The sequence below is a fragment of the Euphorbia lathyris genome, chromosome 8 (genome assembly GCF_963576675.1).
Source record: "Euphorbia lathyris chromosome 8, ddEupLath1.1, whole genome shotgun sequence".
Classification (NCBI taxonomy): domain Eukaryota; kingdom Viridiplantae; phylum Streptophyta; class Magnoliopsida; order Malpighiales; family Euphorbiaceae; genus Euphorbia; species Euphorbia lathyris.
Window position 1 is genome coordinate 37,922,291 of NC_088917.1, and position 6,510 is coordinate 37,928,800.

The window sequence follows — 6,510 nt, forward strand, 5'->3', positions numbered from 1 at the left end:
TTGGGGTAGTTATGAAAGAATAGAGATTACATGCTATTTAACAAGGGAACAACATTTGATTGAGGCAGTTATGAAGAAAGTAAATAACACAGTTAATAGATGAATATGAAACAAAAAGCTTACCTTGGATTTTATCTCTGACCAAAGAAAATTTGACTAGAGAAAGGTAGTCTCCTCCTCAAGAACTCAATCTCCTCTTTACAGGTGTGTCTCTCCCTCAAAGAAATATGAGTTAAATAGAAGTTCAGTCCATGTTTCAAAACCGTCCATGTGCTTGATATTTTATTGGTTTTACTGTTATTTAATGGGGGTGTTGGATTTGGGCTGGATTTAGTCTGAATTTTGATGGGTTCGGACCCGAATTGAAATAGTTACCTCTGTTAAATTCCAGTTGCCTCGGTTAAATTTTGGTCGCCATGGGGAGTGATCCCAAAAAACGAATGGACATTTCTCGATCGAATGTGGGCATTGATCTTACTTTTTGAGGATGCAAAGTCGCACTCAGATTTAGAATGAGGGGAGCCTTCGGGTTTGCCACATTTGCGATGTTTAGGTCAAATATATGAATATCATAATGTACAAAATTACAATTAAATTATATCACTAAACTTAATTCTTAATATGTCAAAATTAATAATTAGAGGTATTGCAAATGTTATTTGGCTATTTGTGTGAAAGAAAAAAGGGCTTTATTACCTCCATATTTTACTAATAATCATGTCGGTCCAAGGTATGCAAAAGAGTAAAGGAAATCAGATTGTTCATTTACTCAACCAGCCAGCCCCTATTTCATTTTTTACTTTTGCCGAACACATCGTCATCTACCTATTTTTCTATTTCAAAAAAAATCTTCCTTCTTCGTCCCATGGTCACCGGTAAACCAAATCATCTTTGCCTTGCGTTTTGACAGTTCCGTTCGGCCTGATTTTCTTTAATTTTTGAGGGATTTCAAATGTTGTCACACGGTTCTGCTCTGATTTACACCTCTCGGCTGCCTATTGTGCATAAGGGTCTCGATCCGCACATGCACGACGATTCAAAAGGTATTTCGGCCCTCCACTATGCCATTTTCCCTTTCACATGACATAAGATACATGACAGACATTTGTTTTCGTGTCGTCTAAATATTTTTCATGACAGTATTTTAACTGTATGTCTTTTGAAGGCGAAATAAAAAATGCGCTCGATTCTCAGATGACATTACGATTACAGAATCCTGTCATCCAAAGAAAACGCGTGTTTTATTAAATTTGATGCGCTCAACAGATGACACCTCTAATAAATGAGTCATTGTATGCTGAAAACAAAAAAGCGGCAAATGAAATTTCACTTACGCGGCCATACCAAATTTTAGGCGCTCTATTGTTTGACTGAAATTTCAGCTGATATATAAACTCTCTCTCTAATTGCAAACCCCAGTTTAGGTTACGTAAGAGCTTCATCCCTCTCATCCCTCTCTATCTCCATGGTTGATTTGAACATGAAATCATTGGGTGAGCTCGAAACACGGTACTGGTTAGCCATATTTTCTTCGTTCCTAAATGTATTAGAGTATCATTGTTCCTTTCTCTATCTTTTCCTCATCCAATTTACTTTTGTGTATGTCGATTTCAGCAGCTGGAATAAAGATCTTGTGATTTTCAGAACTATCGTTGAAAGGTTTAGATCTCTCGCTTAGCTACACTGATTTTATTGTATTTAGATTCACTGCTGAAAAGCTTGGGTCTTTATCTTTTTTAACCTAAGGCAATACAGTGCCTGATACAGTAGATGGTATGAACTCATCTGATTCCTTTTTATTTGAACATAATATTTGTAGGGATAGTAAAAATGCTTCAGTACATGGGAAGGCTGACTTAAGAGATTGTCAATCGGTTCATGCCTTTAGCATATGGGAAGATTTCTTTAACTTAATGAATATATATTAATGTTATGTTGGTTCGAACTGATTGGTCATGCCTTTAGAAGTGATTGAGTATGTTTGATGTACTGTTTAGGAACCTAAAACTCATTGATTTAGGAAACTAGCCTGATTTAGTATATATATTGTTATGTGGGTTTGAACTAAACGATTACATATATGTATGATGTTGTGGGTGATGATAAAATGATTGGTATGAACTGATTGGTTAGATATAACTGTTTAGGAAGCTATGACTCATAGAGTTTATGTATGAATGATCATTAAGCATATGGCTGATTATACATACTCTAAAGCTTTGAATGTTCATTGTGATTGACAATACTCTTACACCTATGAGTTATACTGCTAGAAGTGATTGAGTATGTGTATGTGTATGTGTATGAAACATGTTTATGTTTGATGTTCTGTTTAGGAAGCTAGACTGATTGAGTATGTGTACGAATGTTCATTTGGGCATGTAGCTGATTAGTTAAATGTATGATGTTGTTGTGACTGGCCATACTCTTATGCTATGAATGTTCATTGAGTGAAATAATGTTCATGCCTACAACATATGGTTTATGAAGCATAGTCATATCATACACTTCATAACCATACTCCTTTTTATTTGAACATAAGCTATTCTGATATGTAAGGAATAAGTTATCTTGAATAAGTAAGGAATAAACATGCACGTATAAATTGTCTACTTGTTATAGCATGTTCACTTGAATATACATATGTCTGCTGGAATAAGTTGTCTACTTGTTATAGCATGTTAGGCATACTCTTAAAGCTGAAACTGTTATGAACTCAACTAACTCCTTTTTATTTGAACATTAGTTATGCTGATAAGTAAGGAATAAGTAAGGAATATACATGCACGAATAAGTTGTCTACTTGTTATAGCATGTTCACTTGAATATACATATGTCTACTCGAATAAGTTGTCTTCTTGTTATAGCATGTTAGACATACTCTTAAAGCTGAAAATGTTATGAACTCAACTGACTCCTTTTTATTTGAACATGAGTTATGCTGATAAGTAAGGAATAAGTAATGAATAGACATGCACGAATAAGTTGTCTACTTGTTATAGCATGTTCACTTGAATATACATATGTCTACTTGAATAAGTTATCTACTTGTTATAGCATGTTAGACATACTCTTAAAGCTAAAAATGTTATAAACTCAACTGACTCTTTTTTATTTGAACATGAGTTATGCTGATAAGTAAGGAATAAGTAAGGAATAGACATGCACGAATAAATTGTTTACTTGTTATAACATGTTCACTGGAATATACATATGTCTACTTGAATAAGTTATCTACTTGTTATAGCATGTTAAGCATACTCTTAAAGCTGAAAATATTATGAACTCAACTGACTCCTTTTTATTTGAACATGAGTTATGTTGATAAGTAAGGAATAAGTAAGGAATAGACATGCACGAATAAGTTGTCTACTTATTATAGCATGTTCACTTGAATATACATATGTCTACTTGAATAAGTTGTCTACTTGTTATAGCATGTTAAGCATACTCTTAAAAATAAAAATGTTATGAGCTCAACTGACTCCTTTTTATTTGAACATGAGTTATGCTGATAAGTAAGGATTATGAATCATGCATCAAGTATTAAAGGAACATGTTATAGCATGTTCACTTGAATATACATATGTCTGCTGGAATAAGTTGTCTACTTGTTATAGCATGTTAGACATACTCTTAAAGCTGAAAATGTTATGAACTCAACTGACTCCTTTTTATTTGAACATGAGTTATGCTGATAAGTAAGGAATAAGTAATGAATAGATATGTACGAATAAGTTGTCTACTTGTTATAGCATGTTCACTTGAATATACATATGTCTACTTGAATAAGTTATCTACTTGTTATAGCATGTTAGACATACTCTTAAAGCTAAAAATGTTATGAACTCAACTGACTCTTTTTTATTTGAACATGAGTTATGCTGATAAGTAAGGAATAAGTAAGGAATAGACATGCACGAATAAATTGTTTACTTGTTATAACATGTTCACTAGAATATACATATGTCTACTTGAATAAGTTGTCTACTTGTTATAGCATGTTAGGCATACTCTTAAAGCTGAAAATATTATGAACTCAACTGACTCCTTTTTATTTGAACATGAGTTATGTTGATAAGTAAGGAATAAGTAAGGAATAGACATGCACGAATAAGTTGTCTACTTATTATAGCATGTTCACTTGAATATACATATGTCTACTTGAATAAGTTGTCTACTTGTTATAGCATGTTAAACATACTCTTAAAACTAAAAATGTTATGAACTCAACTGACTCCTTTTTATTTGAACATGAGTTATGCTGATAAGTAAGGATTCTGAATGCAATTCGTTTACAATATACCTTAATCATGCATCAAGTATTAAAGGAACATTGTAAAAGGGTCATTGAGCATGTATGAAGCATGTATTAAAGGGTAAATTTAGGCTAATTGCATGTACTGATATGGCTTGCAAATGATAAGATATATTTTGATTAGATAAAATATACATATACATACGAACCTAATAACAAGCTCTACGTAAAGGGTTATGTATGTGCATTGGCCATACTCTTACTATGTTCCTTTTCACTCGGTTTGATATCGTAACAACAACATTAAACATGGTGATAGGTTTATGATGCATTCAGCACAAACAGAGCCCATTGTGGTGTCAGCATCATAAACCTCATTACCAAGTTCAGTGTACAACCCAAGTGGAAGGAGCATTGTAAAAGGGTCAGTTTAGTTTACTTGCACATACATACGAGCTGAATAGAAAAGCTCTACATTATATTACAAAAGGGGGGATGAGTGTTGCCTTTCGGTTGTAATTGAAGATCCAAAGCTCCTTAACTATTTTGACTAGAGAAAGGAAATTCGAAATTGGAATGAGAACCACATTTGGAGCTCACATTGCCTTTCGATTCTCCTTTCTCTTAGCCAAGATAGTTTAGGAGATTTGGACACCCTCATATTCAGCACAAACAGAGTCCCTTGTGGTGACAACATCATAACCCTCATTACTAAGTTCATTGTACAGTGAGTACAACCCAAGTGGAAGGAACATTGTAAAATGGTCTGTTTAGTCTACTTGCATATACATGCGAACTTAATAGAAAAGCTCTACGTTATATTACAAAAGGGGGGATGAGTGTTGCCTTTCGGCTGGAATTGAAGATCCAAATCTCCTTAACTATTTTGAGTATAGAAAGGAAATTTGGAATTGGAATGAGAACCACATTTGGAGCTCACATTGCCTTTCGATTCTCCTTTCTCTTACTCAAGATAGTTTAGGAGATTTGGACACCCTCATATCCACTTTGCATACTCCTCAGTCCATATCCGGGCGAACCCCTCATACTCTTCCATGTTGCTGGTATTGCTTAGCAACTGCTTCTTGCCCAGGATATGGCTCCTCAATGTGGGGCTGTAGAAGTAGATCATATAGGTGCCACAGACACTATAAAATGCATAGAATAATTAGATCAAAAATATGATGTTGTGTGTTTATCAAATGAAATAGATAAATGGTTGCATTATACCATGGCAGTGGATAAGTGATGGGTATTAAGGATACAGGGAAGACGAATCAACCCTGAGGAGCCACGTTAGGATGATATATCTTATTCCAGAAGCGAAACTGAGAATAAGAGGAGAGATTTATTAGTGTATGTTTATATGTCATGTAGGTGATTATATCTTACTGATCTGAGTTAATATTACTCTTGCAGGACTGTTTGGAAAATCCAGAGGGTAGCTGATTCTGATTTCAAATACACCCCTTTCATATGGGGTGTATTGGGGATCTTTCATTCTGATCGACCATGTGAAGAAGTTACCATTGAGAGGACCTATACGTTATCATCCAAGAAGAATCGTTAGAAATACACAAAAGAAACCAGAAAGAGTTACAGAACAACTATGGATTGACATACGTACCATCGATGGCCAGAAGCCACTCTGGGTTCTCCATGTACAATTTCTCCAAGTCAGCAATTATCTCTTGTGGAGTTTCAACAAGGAGGTCCATTGTTACAGCGTAAGTTTTCTGGGTTGTTGAAGGTATGGATGCTGAACACGTATGATGCATATATTTATAATGATATGATTGTGGTAAGTGAAAGGCCGTGAAAGAGGAAGGGTCTGTAATTACTGAGTTTAGGGTTGTGTGTAATATTAATGACGTGCTCTGGCTTTTGCAGATACCAAGACCTTTGGGATTATAGGCCTAATTATTACTCCAAGATATGGATTGACGTTATTCAAGATATTGGTTATTTTTTTGTGTTTTAATTCAGAAATGTATTGGTTATTCAAGATATGGATTGACGTTATAAACACAAATGTAAACATATTATGAGTATTGGCCTCCAATAAAATTAAAACCATTGATATACAAAATTTCATGTTCATATTTTAGTATGTTTCAGTATTCAGGTAAAAACCAGAAATTCAAACGAAGAAGAAGGCAAAAAGTGACATTTTAATTTTTAAAAATATCATCTAAATAGTAATAAAAAGACATTAAAATAAATGTATTTGTCATCTGAAAAAAAAATCATTT